Below are 15,855 nucleotides of genomic sequence, written 5' to 3' on the forward strand. Positions count from 1 at the left end.
CATGTGGCACGGCTATAAAAAACCAAAAAAACAAAAAGTACCACATGGCTGCGAACCAGGGAAGGGTTAATTCCCCTATGAGAAATTAGGGTGGTGTGGACAGAAGAGGGGTTGGCAAACAAAAATATCTGCTCTGTGTTGAACTAAGGGTCCTCAAAAAAGAGCTCTCCCGATTCCAAGAGTTCATTGTGTCATTCTTTCACCTCCTCAAGGCAGAGGAAGCTGCTTTTGCATACATGATCCCTCCCTTATCTTCTTGGAGTTAAGGGTGAGCCTCTTCTGCCATCTGCCTGGCAGCAAGCCACAGTGTGAACTGCATACAGGGTGAATGTGGGGCGGCTACGTACCTAACAGGCGCTTCTCTGTGGCCAACTGTGGGACTTCAGAAGTGACCCACTGTAGGAGGGTTTTGAGAAGTTTTACACAGAGGAAACAGCCTTGCCAATAGCCACTCACCCACTGTTCAGGATGAGTAAAAACTGATGCCAGAGAAGTGAGAAGGGCAGCGTGCTTATTTCACAAATTTGGTGATACCTTGGCTCAGGTTTAATGCCATTTAGGATGCCCCTGCCCAGAAGCCCTCTCAGAGGAGGTCAGAACGCCATCAGCAAATTATTAAGCTTGCCAGCAGCCTTTTTCAGAGTTCTCATCAGCAAACGATACATTAGTGCCACCACGGGGCGGCTTTGCGCGGCTTTGCTGAGTGCCAAAAATCCCATGAGGCACAGCTCAGGTTCCAATTTACCTGTGAGTAGGTAGAAGCTGCAGACCCATCTGTGCTTCCTATAGGGGGAGTGCCAGGCATCCTTTGAAATCCTTCCAGCCCTGGGATGAAGACAAACCTGAGATACCAACACAGCTGTGGATCATTTGTGGGGAAAAAGTCGACGACATCAAAGCCCGTGGCATTCAGTTGCCTCGCGTTCATTTTGGTTGTGATGCATTTATGTGTAGACGGTGCTTGGCTGTTTTACGTTGTTTAATTGTTTGTATTTTAACTTTCTTCCTGATTTTCCTTGCAGTCAAGAGTCTTCACAATCTTTGAGGAGTGTTGCTCTGGTTAGCTCATTTGGTTAAAAGCCAAAATAAGGGCAATTTCACTCCCAGGTATATGTTCCCCAAAGAACTGAAAGCAAGGACTCAAACAGATACTTGGACACCAACGTTCATAGCAGCATTATCCACAATAGCCGCAAAGTGGAAAGAAACCAAATATCCATCAACTGATGAATGAAGAACTAAAATGTGATATATCTATACAATGGAATATTAGTCATAAAAAAAGAATGAAATTCTGGTGCATGCTACAACATGGATGAACCTTCAAAATATTATGCTGAATGGGGCTTCCCTGGTGGCGCAGTTGTTAAGAATCCACCTGCCAATTCAGGGGACACGGGTTCAAGCCCTGGTCCGGGAAGATCCCATGTGCCGTGGAGCAACTAAGCCCATGCACCACAACTACTGAGCCTGCGCTCTAGAGCCCGCGAGCCACAACTACTGAAGCCCGCGAACCACAACTACTGAAGCCCACACACCTACAGCCCATGCTCTGCAACAAGACAAGCCACCACAATGAGAAGCCCGTGTACCGCAACAAAGAGTAGCCCCCACTCTCCGCAACTAGAGAAAACCCACGTGCAGCAGCGAAGACCCAATGCAGCCAAAAATTAAAATAAATGACTAACTAAATTTATAAAAAATATATTATGCTAAATGAAATAAGCCAGGCACAAAAGGACAAATATTGTATGAGTCCACTTATATGAGGTATCTAGAGTAGGCAAATTCATAGAGACAAAAAGTAGAACAGCAGTTACCAAGGGCTGGGGAGAAGGACGGATGGGGAATTGTTGTTTAATGGGTACAGACTTTCTATCTGGGATGATGAAAATTTTCTGGAGATGGATGGTGGAGATGGCTGCACAACATTGTGAATGTATTTAATGCCACTGAATTGTACACTTAAAAATGGTTAAAATGCAGACAAAACTATAATTCAAAAAGATACATGCACCCCTATGTTCATAGCAGCACTATTCACAATAGCCAAGACGTGGAAACAACCTAAATGTCCATTAACAGATGAATGGATAAAGAAGGTGTGGTACCTACATAAAATGGAATACTACTCAGCCATAAAAAAGAATGAAATAATGCCATTTGCAGCAACATGGTTGCAACTAGAGATTATTATACTAAGTGAAGTAAGTCAGAAAGAGAAAGACAAATACCATATGATATCACTTATATGTGGAATCTAAAATATGACACAGGGGACATCCCTGGTGGTGCAGTGGTTAAGAATCTGCCTGCCAATACAGGGGACATGGGTTCAATCCCTGGTCTGGGAAGATCCCACATGCCATGGAGCAATTAAGCCCGTGTGCCACAACTACTGTGCCCGTGTGCCACAACTACTGAAGCCCACACGCCTAGAGCCTGTGCTCTGCAACAAGAGGAGCCCGTGCACCACAACGAAGAGTAGCCCCCACTCGCCACAACTAGAGAAAGCCCATGTGCAGCAATGGAGACCCAATGCAGCCAACAATAAATAAATTAAAAAAAAATTTTAATAAAAGAAAATATGACACAAATGAACCTATCTATGAAACAGGAACAGACTCACAGACATAGAGAACAGTCTGGTGGTTGCCAAGGGGGAAGGGTTAAGGGAGGGCTGGTGTGGGAGGCTGGGGTTAGCAGATGTAAGCTTTTATATATAGAATGGATAAACAACAAGGTCCTACTGTATAGCACAGAGAATTATATTCAATATCCTATGATAAACCATAATGGAAAAGAATATTTAAAAAAAGAATGTATATATATGTATAACTGAATCACTTTGCTGTACAGCAGTAATTAACACATTGTAAATCAACTAGTCTTCAATAAAAAATGGTTAAAATGGTTAATTCTAGGGGCTTCCCTGGTGGCGCAGTGGTTGAGAATCTGCCTGCTAATGCAGGGGACACGGGTTCGAGCCCTGGTCTGGGAAGATCCCACATGCCACGGAGCAGCTGGGCCCGTGAGCCACAATTGCTGAGCCTGCGCGTCTGGAGCCTGTGCCCCGCGACGGGAGGGGCCGCGATAGAGAAAGGCCCGCGCACCGCGATGAAGAGCGGTCCCCGCACCGCGATGAAGAGTGGCCCCCGCTTGCCGCAACTGGAGAAAGCCCTCGCACGAACCGAAGACCCAACACAGCCAAAAATAAATAAATAAATAAATAAATAAATAAGAAAATCCTTAAAAAAAAAAAAATGGTTAATTCTATATTATGTATATTTTACCATGATTAAAAAATTGTTTCTTAAGTCAAAGTTAGAGGTAAAATCGACGTAGGGGCCTGTTAGCTCCATTCTATCTCATAAACCACGTCAGCTGCATTCCAAGCCCAGCTGGTGATTAGAAATTAGTGCCTTTGGCCAGAAGAGAGTTCATCTCAGGGCAATCTCTTCTGGTTGCTGGGAAATAGAGTCCATCTGCTACTTTAATAGTGGGTTAGGAGGTTGGCCATGACACTGAAGGTTACACCTCAGAGGTGTAAATAAATAAGGCATCCACATTGTTCAAACATCAAATAAAACAAAACACAGGGAGTAAAAAGTCTCCCTCCTACCCTTTTCCCATCCACTCAGTGCCCATGTCCCTCAGTAGGTGACTCTTGATTTTAGTTTTTTGTTTATCCTTCTAGAAAAATTATGTGTATACCAACTACTATGGGTATACGTTATTTTTCTCTCTTTCTTTTTTTACCCAAATGGTAAAAAAAGAGTCTGCTCCGGACTTTGCCTTTTTTTGTTAGAATGTATCTTGCTGAACTTTCCATAAAATACATAAGGAGTTTCCTTACCCTCTTTTTTTTTTTAATTAATTAATTAATTAATTAATTTATATTTTTGGCTGTGTTGGGTCTTCGTTTCTGTGCAACAGCTTTCTCTAGTTGCGGCAAGCGGGGGCCATTCTTCATCGCGGTGCACGGGCCTCTCACTATCGTGGCCTCTCTCGCTGTGGAGCACAGGCTCCAGACGCGCAGGCTCAGTAGTTGTGGCACACGGGCCCAGTCGCTCCGCGGCATGTGGGATCTTCCCAGACCAGGGCTCGAACCCGTGTCCCCTGCATTGGCAGGCAGACTCTCAACCACTTCGCCACCAGGGAAGCCCCATGGAGTTTCCTTACTCTCTTTTTACAGCTGTATAATATTCCAACATATGGAGGGACCATAATTTATTTAACCAATCCTTTATTGTTGAACATTTAGCTGTTTCCATTCTTTTGCCATTACATAATTATGAATATCATTTTGCACATATGTAAGGATATCTGCAGGAAAAAATTCTGGGACTGCTAGATCAGAGGGTACAAACATTTGTAATTTTGATAAATACTGACAAATTGCCCTTGATAGGGGGTGTCAATTTACCTTCTTACTGGTAATGTGTGAGAATGCTTGTTTTCTGACCCATGCAGTCTGATATCAAATTTTCGGATTTTTACCAGTATAATGGGTGAAAAATGATATCTCAATGTGGTTTTAATTTGCATTTCTCATATGACTAGGGTTGAGCATCTTTTTATAATAAGAGCCATTTCTCTTTTCTTTTTTGTGGACCATCTGTTTATATCTTTTACCCACTTTTCTCTTGGGCTAGTAATCTTTTCCTCTTTAAATATTATGGAAATTAACTCTTTGCCTGTGATTTGAGTTGAACATATTTTTCCCAGTTTATCATTTGACTTTGTTTATATTTTGCGTTGAAAAATTTTTTTATGTAGCCAAATTTATCAATTTCTTTTTAGTGGCTTTTGGATTTTGTGATATAATGAGAAAGGCCTTGCTCCCTTTGGAGTTATAAGAGAATCCTCTCATATTTTCTTCTATTATTTTCATGATTTCATTTTTCTTCCATTTCAAACTTTGATTCAATTGGAATTTATCCTCATATGCAGTGTGAAGTCTGAATCCAACTTTGTTTTTCAAGTGGCTACCTAGTTGTTCCAATACTACATATTGAGAAATCAATCTATTCCCCCACTGCTTCTAGATTCTATCTGAATTAAATACTATGGGATGGAACCATAGTCTCTACCCTAGGTGGATTCCATCTTTTGTCCCCCATCCCTATGGGACTGCACAAAGTACATCTTAGACTCTCAGCACATTTTCTGGAAAAAGTGACCCCAAGTGCTCTGCTCACCAACCCGCTTTCCCAACCTCTCCCAGACCTCATTCGGTAATTGATCCCTATCTTATTAACTCTTATTAAAATATTTTTGTTATACTTTGTCTAACTTAAAGATTTTTCTTTGTGGAAAGTATTCTTCTAAATTACCTAGTCCACTAATACCAGAAGAGGAAGTTCTGGGTTTTGGTAGTAGAGGTCCATATGTTGAACCACCCTTGAACTCCTGGAACAAACTCCATATGATATATTAATTTTAATATGCTATATTCTTTTTATTAATATTGTAATTGAACTTTTTGCATTAATAGTAATTAATGACCTGCACCTATGTTTTTATATTTAATGAAGTCTTCACTGGATTGGTATCAGTCTTGTGCTCATATTTCTAAAAGATTTTGGAAAACTTCCTTCTTTTTCTATAGCATGTTTAAACAGCCCTGGGATTATCTTCTCTTTAAAGGTTTGTTAGAATTCCCTTGCGAAACCATGTAGTGCAGTGGTTTTAATTGTAGTCATTGGGACCCTTGCTGGGGGGCTATGGAGGGGAGAAGTGTAATCTAAATGACAGACAGTATTTGATTCACACCAGTGCACACAGCTGGAGCTGGAGCAATTGTGTGATTTAAAACAATTTAATTCTAGTAAAATTTCAATACCATGAAATTATAAAGATTAAATTTTTGTGGGTTTTTTTTTTTTTTTTGCTCCAAGAGTCAAAAAGCGTTAAAGTCTTTTCGTTTACTTATTTCATGCTCTAGCCTTTTTCAGAGATCAAAATATTAAAACACTTCTCAAACATTTATTCCACCTTTCTTGGCCATCAGAGCTCTAGAGATACGTATAGTTGCTTCAGGCCATAATGATAACCCTCCCTCCAATACCCAAAGCTAATCTATAAAATTTGACATTTTCTCATCAGAAAACACTTCCTATTTCTGGGCTTCTTATCTGTGCTGTTCTCCCCCACAGGCAGAGGGTTTTACCTCTCTGATTACTCCTATAAGTGCAATAAATGTGATCATTAAGAATAAAGATGAAAGCAAGATGGGGAGGTGGAACATCAAATCTATACTCTAAAGCAAAATCAAAACAAACAAAACCTCAATAACAGCATAAGCCCAAAAGTCCTTTAGGACAAAGTGTTATTTATTAATGGGCTATTTTCACATCTCCCCTCCTGAGGGAAAAATCACTCACAGAGACCCTGACGCACAGCGAAAGGGCTTTGGGTCAAAAGTGACCTCGGCAAGGTGGCCTGGGGTTCCATAGGAGATATGGGATGTAGAGCGTAATTTGGAGCTTCAGAGTAATAGGAGACTAAGGGCATCTGAACTGGAACCTCCCCTGCCCCACAACCCTGGGAAAGAGGGTGGGAGTCAAGTTCACTGCCAAGGTAAGAGGTGGTTGAATTTCAGAAGGATGTTGTTGTGTCCAGCCAGTATGTACCCTTACTATGTGACTGGTGTGATTTTGCTGGCTAAATGAAGTTAGTTAACCACTAACTAGGGGAAGCTAGAAATTCTAGCTGCCCAGATTCCTGTCTGTCTCTGTCTCCAGGCTATAATCTCCTTGAAGACTGGGATTATATTTTAATCTCTGATTCCTCAGTGTCTGGCACAGAGCGCTTGCTCAGTACCTGAAAGAATGAAATAATTAAAAGAAAGGTTTATATGAATTCATTCATTCATTCATTATGTATCATGTATTCGTGTTAGCCCTGTGTCGGTAATAGATCAGAGGACAACCCTGATCTTTGCTCTAATGGGATTTGTGGCCCAATGGTACAAGATGCCCAAGCACCACAGGAGATCGGATGAGGGGTGATGGATGTGGGCTCACCCCGTGCTCTAGAGACGCTTCCCACCTGCTGTCGGTGGGACCTGCAGAGCACAGAGCAAAGGAGTCTTGAGGGAAATGGCTCAGACTCCGGGGGGGGGGGGCTCTCTCTGCCTTATCCCCCATGCGGTGGGCGGCGATGCTCTCTTTGGGTGTGAAAAGATGAAGAAAACCGAGGCGCTTGCCTTGACAGCCGCTCCCAGCCTGAGGCCCAACGTGCAGAGATTGTAATCTACATCCTTGCTGTTACCAGAGAAGGAAAACCAACACAGAGACGGGAAGAAAAGCACACTTTCTGTGCAGATGGTGGGGGTGTGGTTTCGCAAGGGAGGGAGGCCTGAGCTCTAAATCAGGCAGTGGCGCGCCCCCTGCTGGATCTAAGATTGTTCTGCAACTAGTGGAACAAGGGCTAAACCAGGTGGGAGGGTGGGCGCAAAGTTGGAGCAAGGAATAAGGAATGTTCCTCGTTCCTCCCAAATGCAGAAACCAAATTGCCAAGGGGAAGAAATCTACCAAGGCTGATCAAGGGCCCTCCATCTTCCCAACCTTCTGGGGGAATCAGGAATGGGTTAGCGGTGAACAAAACTCCATCTGTAACCAGGGCCTTGGCTAACCACTCTTCTGGCAAATTCACTACCACTTAATGCCTCAATTCCCATCTTGGGCTCAACCTGGGGAAAAATGTATGAATTATTATAAAACAGCTGTCCCCCCTCTTTTTCTGCAAATATAAGAACACTGGGCATGGGTAATAATACAGATAGCATTCTTGTAAGGTCTTTGTATCTAGCTTACTGGCATCCCCCATCACTCCCTCCCCAACAGCATATAATTTGAGGATTTTCTCTAAAACAAACAAACAAACAAACTTTAACGCCCCCAACTAATCTCTTCCAAATAGCAACAATTATAAATTCCAAACAAAAACTTAGAGGCATGTGAGCCTCTCTTAGGCTTTTCATTTTAATCGAGCTGCTAATTAAAAGCTATAATTTAACAAATAATGACCTAACCATCTCACTTTGAAATCAAACAAAAACCTACCACTAAAACATTGGACTAGATAATGAATCCAGGCACAATTCAGACTCCTGCTGGGCCCGTGCTGGCCCCCTTCCAGCAAAGGGCCTGACGCCTTTGATTAGCGGCAATAGTTTTCCAAACCATTTGGAGCAAACTCACTACGGGGAGGATAAGGGAGCAATTTGTGAGGCTAAGTGTTTTTTTGGACCCACTCCCACTGCTGATGGAGCAGGATGAATATTTATCCCTTCTCTGCCCTCATTCATTGTCACTTGGTCAATTTCATTTTCTCCCTGGCCCCTCTTTGGCCCCTGGGGAAGAATGTTGTTCTTGAGGTAACAAGCAGAAAGGAATCACAAACAGGAAAACTAGAGCTGAAACCAGGTGATGCTCACTGCATACAGTATCCTAAGTGGTTAATAAAACAATAAACGATGGAAGCACGACTGCTTCCCATCTACCACGCCCCCTCCCTTAGCTGGGAATCTGGGCATCTGTGCCAGGCTATAAATAGTCTCCTGTTCTGGAACCTCCCCCGCAGCCCAAGCTCGCTCCAGTTGCCAGTACGTGCCATCCAGTGGCTCTGCAGGGGCACTCATTCTCTGAGGCAGGAGGACCTCAAACACTGGCCCCTTTCTGAAGTCCTAGGAGGGGAGAGAACTGGGTACCTATGAAAAGGCATCAGGTAGTGGCAGAGCACTCCCCATGGATCCGAGGCAGGAGGAGTGGGCACTGGGTGAGACCCTAGGAGAATACGGATCTTGGACACTCAGTCCATCTGTAGGTGCAGGGAGGAAGGAGCTGCCAGGTGTATGCATGTCACACTGCCACTTTTAGGACCTTGGCTTGGGCTGTTACATCCCCAGAAGCTACTCCTGTTTTGAAACCTTAAACCCTAATGGCCCTTCTCTTGAGTACAATCTGTCCTTTATCTCCCTCTCCCCATCATTCTACCTGTACCTGTTCTTCAGCCTCAAAGAGACCTGATAACAGTCATAATCGTCATCACCACCATCAACATTGTCATCCTCAAGGCTACCACATATTGAGTGCTTACAATTCACCCAGCACTTTGAGAAATCCTGTATGTGGATTGATTCCATTAATCCTCCCAACAACCCTAAACCAATAATAATAGAGTTTTTAATCCCTTGTTCCCTCATTTAAAAAAATATATATTTATTTATTTATTTGGCTGTGCCGGGTCTTAGTTACGGTATGCGGGATCTTTAGCTGTGGCATGTGGGACCTAGTTCCCTGACCAGGGATCGAACCCCGGGCCCCCTGCACTGGGAGCACAGAGTCTTAGCCACTGGACCGCCAGGGGAAGGGGGTAGGGGGAAGGAGGGATGAATAGGCAGAGCACAGAGGGTTTTAGGGCAGTGAAGCTACTCTGTATGATACTATAATGATGGATACATGTCATTACACATTTATCCAAACCCATAGGATATACAAAGCCAAGGATGAACCCTATTGTAAACTGTGGACTTTGGGTGGTAATGATGTGTCAGTGTTGGTTCATCGACTGTAACAAATGCACCACTGTGACGGGGGATGTGGATAATGGGGAGGCTGTGCATGTGTTGGGGCAGGAGGCATACGGGAAATCTCTGTATCTTCTGCTCAGTGTTGCTGTGCATCTAAAACTGCTCTAAAAAATAAAGTCTATTTTAAAAAGATAATAGAGTCACATGGTCCAAATGTTTTTTAAAAAAAGCATAAAAGAGTATTCAGTAAAATGTTCATCTTCCACCTCTGTTCTCCATCCTTCCAGTCCTACCCCACCCGGCTCTCTGAAACCACTATTATTTCTCATTTATCCTTCAAGAATTTTTTCATGCAAAAAAAAAAAGAATTTCTTTATGCAAATGCAAGTATGTACATATATTTATATATAAACATGTATATTCTTATTTTACACAAAAGTAGGATTGCTGGGTCAAAGGGAATATACAAGTGCTATGTTGATAGCTGTTGCCAAATTGCCCTCCGTAAGGGTGATGCCCTCTCAGATATGGCTGCCGGGAGGGAAACTGGCCTCACTCTGTGCAGAGGGGGCCTGTCTTCTCAACCCTCTGTTAGACCGGAACCTCCTTGATGACTGGAATTCCAACGAGCCAGTGTCCTTGTTCTCCCTGTGTCCCTGGGTCACTGTACGGCTGCCATGAAGGCATCCCTGCTACCTCACTTCCCTGAGGATGGTAACGCCGAAGGCAGAAGTTCTCACAGTGTGGTCCTGAGACGGCAGCATCAGGACAACCTGGGAACTTGTTAGAAATGCACATTTTCAGGCCCTGCCCCAGACCTACTGAATCAGAAATTCTGGAGGCCAGGCATGTTCTAAACAAGCCCTCTGGGTGATTCTGATGCACGCTTAGGTTTGAGAACCACTGTCCTAAGGTAAATGAAGTCCCTTCCTTGTATCTTGAAACAACCTCAAAATCCAGCCGGTACCCGACGGTTAATCATCTTACTTGACTTCTCCAGAGCCTCTAGCTCACGACCGTGGCTACCTTCTTGAAATGTCCTACTCACTGGTTTCCATGAATCTTCTCTCGTGGTTTCCTTTCCACCTCTCTGACCTCCATCTTCAGCTTCCTTTGAGGGTCCTCTTTACCACCCACTACTTTAACGTTCTTAATGACTCACCGCTGTTCTCACTCTACACGTTTCCCCTGGGCAATTTCATCCACTCACCTGGTGTTAACGGCCACCAGCATGTGCTGATGACTCTCCAGTCTATATCTCCACACTCACCTCTCCCTCGGGCTTCGTGCTTCTTTAACCCTCTGCCTGTTGTGAATATCTCCACTTGGATGTCCCACAATCGCCCCAACGTCAATGTTTCCAAAACTGAGCTCCTCATTTTCTTCTCAAGACTCTTTCCTCCTCCAAAGTTGCCAGTTTCAGGCAATTCCTTTACAACTTAAGTTGCTTGAGCCAGAAACCTTGGAGTCATTCTAGACTTTCCACTTTTTTCCACTCCTTACATCCAATCAAGCACCAAGGCTTGTCTATTTAAAAATCTACTCCCTCTTCCCCATCCACCCTACTACTCCACCTCTAATTCAGGCCTCCATTATCCATTATCTTTTGCCTGGACTGGTGCAGTAGTCTCTTTGCTGGTCCTTTTGTCTCCAGTCAACCTGACCCAGCTTCCTCCATACCCAACACAGTTTTCTGCACCAGAAGCTCCAATTCTGCACCCAGTTTTGACATGTGGCCTTTTCCCACACACCAAAAAATTCTCTGACACTAGCTGAATTCTGATACTATCTACTTGGAGGTAGCATCAGCTCCCACAGGTTAAGGGCTCAGTCCTATAAGGCTGCACCCCCCCCGCCCCGCCCCTTCAGATGCCGATCTAAAGTCTAGGTTGTCACCTGTGCTTCTGACTGACTGACTATAGATTGGAGGTTCCAATGACCCTCCTAAGGTTCAATTAATTTGCTAGAGCTGTTCACAGAACTCTGAAACATTTTACTTACTATAGTATTGGCTTATTACCTAGAACTCAGGAACAGCCAGGAAGAAGAGATGCATGGGGCAAGGTATGGGCAAAGGGCATGGTGTACCACTCTCTCCAAACCTCCATGTGTTCTCCATCCTGGAGGCTCTCTGAACCCAACCATTTGGCGTTTGATGGAGGCTTCATTACAGAGTTATGATTGATTAAATCACTGGCCATTGGCAATGCATTCAACTTCCAGCCCCTCTCCCCTCCCCAGAGGAACTGGGGACTGAAAGTTCCAATACTCTAATCACATGGTCGGTTCTCCTGGCAACCAGCCCCCATCCTAAGATACAGTCTAATAGTCACCTCAGTAATACAACAGTAGACATGTTTATAACTCTCATCACTTAGGAAATTCCGAGGGTTTTAGGAGCTTTGTGCCAGGAATGGGGATGAACACCAACTATATACTTATTATAAATCACAATATCACCATCTCCTATTGGTTCTGTTTCTCTGGCGTGCCTGACTACAAGGCACCTCCCTGGGTCTGGGCTATTTTCCTACTCAGGCTCTTATTTGATCCCAGATAACAGGCTGCCTTAAAGAAAGAAAATTAAAAAAAAAAAAAAAAAAGCAGCAAAATATTCATTTTTCACTGCTGTGAATTCACCAGAAACAGGAGCAAAACTTTGTAATGCTTAGGGATTCCAGCAACTACTTTACACTATTTTGTGTCTTCCAGTGAGAGGAAGGTTATCTTGATAGCATTATGTTTGGTTGGTTGGTTGTTTGTTTTTATGGTGATGACTCTTTTCTTTCTTTCTTTATAAATTTTTTTCAATAAATAAAAATTGTATATATTTAAGGGGTCCAACATGGTGATTTGATATACATAGTGAAATGACTACAGTCAAGTTAATTAACATACATCTCCTCACATAGTCACTGTTTTGTGTGTCCCATTTGCATTATTATTCATTTGCTCTTTTTATATGTATATATTTATGTTTTTTTCCTCCTGAACAATTAGAAAGTTACAGACACCCTATCCTGCTCCTTTTAGATGAGTGCACCTGAAAAATATGAGATGCTTCAGGAATTTGGGTCTCATGCTTGCACAGGGGCCCTGTTCATCTCCTCTGTATTTTTCCAATTTTAGCATATGTGCTGCTGAAGGGAACATTTGATAGCATTCGTTTTGTGTCGTATCTCTTCATTCTTTAGGATGTTTCTAGGATACAGAAATATCTGGGCTTGCAGAGCTGGAATTTTTCTTGAAAACTTTGATTTTTTAAAAACATCAAGCCTGAGGACTTCCCTGGTGGTCCAGTGGTTAAGACTGCGCTTCCAATGCAGGGGACGCACATTCGATCCCTGGTCGGGGAACTAAGATCCCACATGGCCCATGGCACAGCCAAAAAAATAAAAAAAGACCAAGCTGGGTTCATCTGTAATGACAGTTTGTCTTGTAACCTAACTGCCTTTATTTTATCAGTTGTGGAAGGATGCTCTTCACTTTGCTGTTTAACAAGGTCAAATTGGGCAGCTTTTAGGTGCAAAATTGGAGCCTCGTTCTTTACAATCAAAAGTAAAGCCTTGCTAACCACATTGAATGATGTGGGATTTGGGTTTTCATCGGCTGCTATTTCCTTGATGGACACATTGACTTACTCAATCCCAAATCCTTAGAGCAAAACTATCAGATGTTAATTCTCTCCAGCAGCGTCTCCAGCAATGTCCAGAGATGGGCTTTCACAGCTGGGCTGCTTAGGGTGAGTCTATTAATTGATTATAGGAGCTGTGTGAACTCCTCAGAGGGATATTTGCATTTCAGAGGCAGGGTTCAAGTTCAAGGGGTCCTTCTCTTCCCTCTTCCTCTTCTCCAGACTGAAAAGGGGCTCTTTAAGGACAGGACCCCCTCTTGTTTATCTTTGCATTTCCCCAGCCCCTCATGAAAAGCCTGATGATCAAGAAATACCCATTAAATAGAATCAATGGAATCTGACCATCTGTATTCATTAGGACTCTTTACATTACAAACAACAATTCCATCTAAAGGCACTACTTAAATAATAAAGAGACTATTTTGGCTCACGTAACTGAACAGTGCGGGTAGATTTTTAAGTCTGGCTTGATCTAGTCTTCAAATAATGTGACCAGGAACCTGGGTTTTCTCTTACCAACCTTCCTGGCTCTCCTTCTTTGGTGCTAGCTCCATTCTCAGGCCTGCTCTCCGCCACGGTTGCCAGATGGAAATAACCATCCCCCAGAGCTGGAGACAGGCTCTTGCCTATCCAGCAGGTGAGTCTACTCAGGCAATTTTCACACAGGACGATGGAGGCTTGAGATTCTTGGAAGCTCCAGCAAACGTCTCTGGGCTTCTTATTGGCTTTGGCTGGCAACTGCCCACACCTGAACCCTGTACTACAGCCAAGAGGGTGACACTTCCTGACGGGATCCCACCCAGTGTGCTGAGAATGAAAGAGCAGTGAACCTCTAACAGAAAATGAAGATCATTTTGGTGGGAGAAGAGGGAAAGGGTGTCAGGAAAACAACCAGAAACCCCCACCAGCTCCTCTGTGGGTGGAGGTGGTGGTTTGGAGCAGCAATTCCTTTGTGGATGCTGTTCATGCCTCTCTCGAAGGCTCTTTGGCCCCTTCACGTTGGAACAGCTTCAGGCAAGAGAGTCAGAGACCACATAGCCTTGGAGAGGATGAGGAAAGGCTTGACTCCCCACCTCTCACAGGTGCCCCCAATGCTTGCCAGGTTTCAGCAGCCTGTCAAGACTTCTCTTTGCCTTTCCCTCAACCACTAGACCCCTAATTCTCAGGCAGTTTGCATACCTTTGATAATATCTGCTTGCCTCAACTTCATGCACATGGGGGAGTTTTTCTGTTCTTAGGAAAAGACCCATCAGTCTGATTCTTGTAGACCTGGGACTCAATTTTATTTGCATAAGTGAGATAGTCATTGCTTTGAAAATTTCTGTAGCACTTCCCGAATAAACAAAGGTGACATTCCTGCTCTGCTAAGCTTCACCCCTGTGACATGGGGATTGAGAGTGAGGCCTCTGACAGGGAAAGGCTGCCCCCAGTTAAAGGAGGCTAAAAAGACATGACAACTAAAGGCAATGCATGGACCAGGGGGAAAAAATATAGAGCTCAAAAGGACATTAATGAGGCAATTGACAAATTTGAATACGGACTGTGGATTAGATAATAGTATTGATTATTTTGACAATCGTACTCAGGTTATGTAAGACAATGTCTTTGTTCGTAGGAAATACACATGGAAGTCTTTAGGGGTAAAAAGAGCAGGATAGGATGTCTGTAACTTTAGAATTGTTCAGGAGGAAAAAACATAAATATATACATATATAAAGAGCAAATGAATAATAATGCAAATGGGACAAAATGCTAAAAATTGGGGAATCTAGGTGAAGGATTATGGAAGGTCTAACTGCCTGCGTTTGAATCCTGGCTCCACTGCTTGCTAGCTAGCTCTAAACCTCTCTAAGCCTCACTTTCCCCATCTGTAAAATGGAGGTAATAGTAGCAACTACTGCATAGGCTTTTTGGGAGAAATAAATAAAAGAATCCATAAAATGAGCTTAGCACAGGGTCTGGCTCATGGCAAGAGCCAAGGGTAATAAATGTTAGCTATTTTTATTACTATTACTGTCCCACAGTTCTCCCAGTTGCTGGGATAAAGAGATATAAATAGAAACTATTCCCTCTAGGAGCATACATGGCAGGAGATGCCGGCCAGAGGGAGATTTTTCCCCTCATATGGAATAGACTTGATCCAGTGTCACATTTTGTATGCACATGGTGTTACCTATTATTATGTATTATGTAATGCATACGTATACCATATGGTAATATGCTTTAAGTATTTTTCTTCAACTTGCCCCTTTTACTCAACACAATGTCTTGGAGATCTTTCCATAATAATACCAATAATAATTAACATTTATTGAAGCTTACCATGTGCCAGGCATAGTTCTGGGCACTTTCCATGTATTATTTAATTCTCACAACAATCCCATGAAATAGATTCTCTTGTAATCACCATTTTTTTTTTGTAATCACCATTTTATGGATTAAAAAAACTGATGCTCAGAGAGGTTAAGTAACTTGCCCAAGGCCACAGTACCAAAATTTGAACTCAGCCTGTCTCCAGAGCCTGTGGCCTTAATCACTATATTTTTCCATGCAGGTGTATACAAAGATCTATTTCACTGAAAGAAAGTGACAGGGAGTTGGGGGGAGCTACCTAGTATTTCATAAAATGGTTATACCCAAAACTCATTTAATCATTCTAACCCAACTGATAGACATTTAGGTT

At 43.1% G+C, this 15,855-nt stretch overlaps 1 non-coding gene across 1 annotated transcript; it reads right to left on the reverse strand.

Annotated features, from left to right (window-relative positions):
- Positions 1-12,584: 12,584 nt before the first annotated feature.
- LOC114238145 (U6 spliceosomal RNA) lies at positions 12,585-12,689 on the reverse strand. The gene has a single exon (XR_003623561.1). It is a non-coding gene; the product is annotated as a U6 spliceosomal RNA (small nuclear RNA).
- Between the last annotated feature and the right edge of the window lie 3,166 nt (positions 12,690-15,855).

Source organism: Balaenoptera acutorostrata, chromosome 20, assembly GCF_949987535.1.
Source record: "Balaenoptera acutorostrata chromosome 20, mBalAcu1.1, whole genome shotgun sequence".
Lineage (NCBI taxonomy): Eukaryota > Metazoa > Chordata > Mammalia > Artiodactyla > Balaenopteridae > Balaenoptera > Balaenoptera acutorostrata.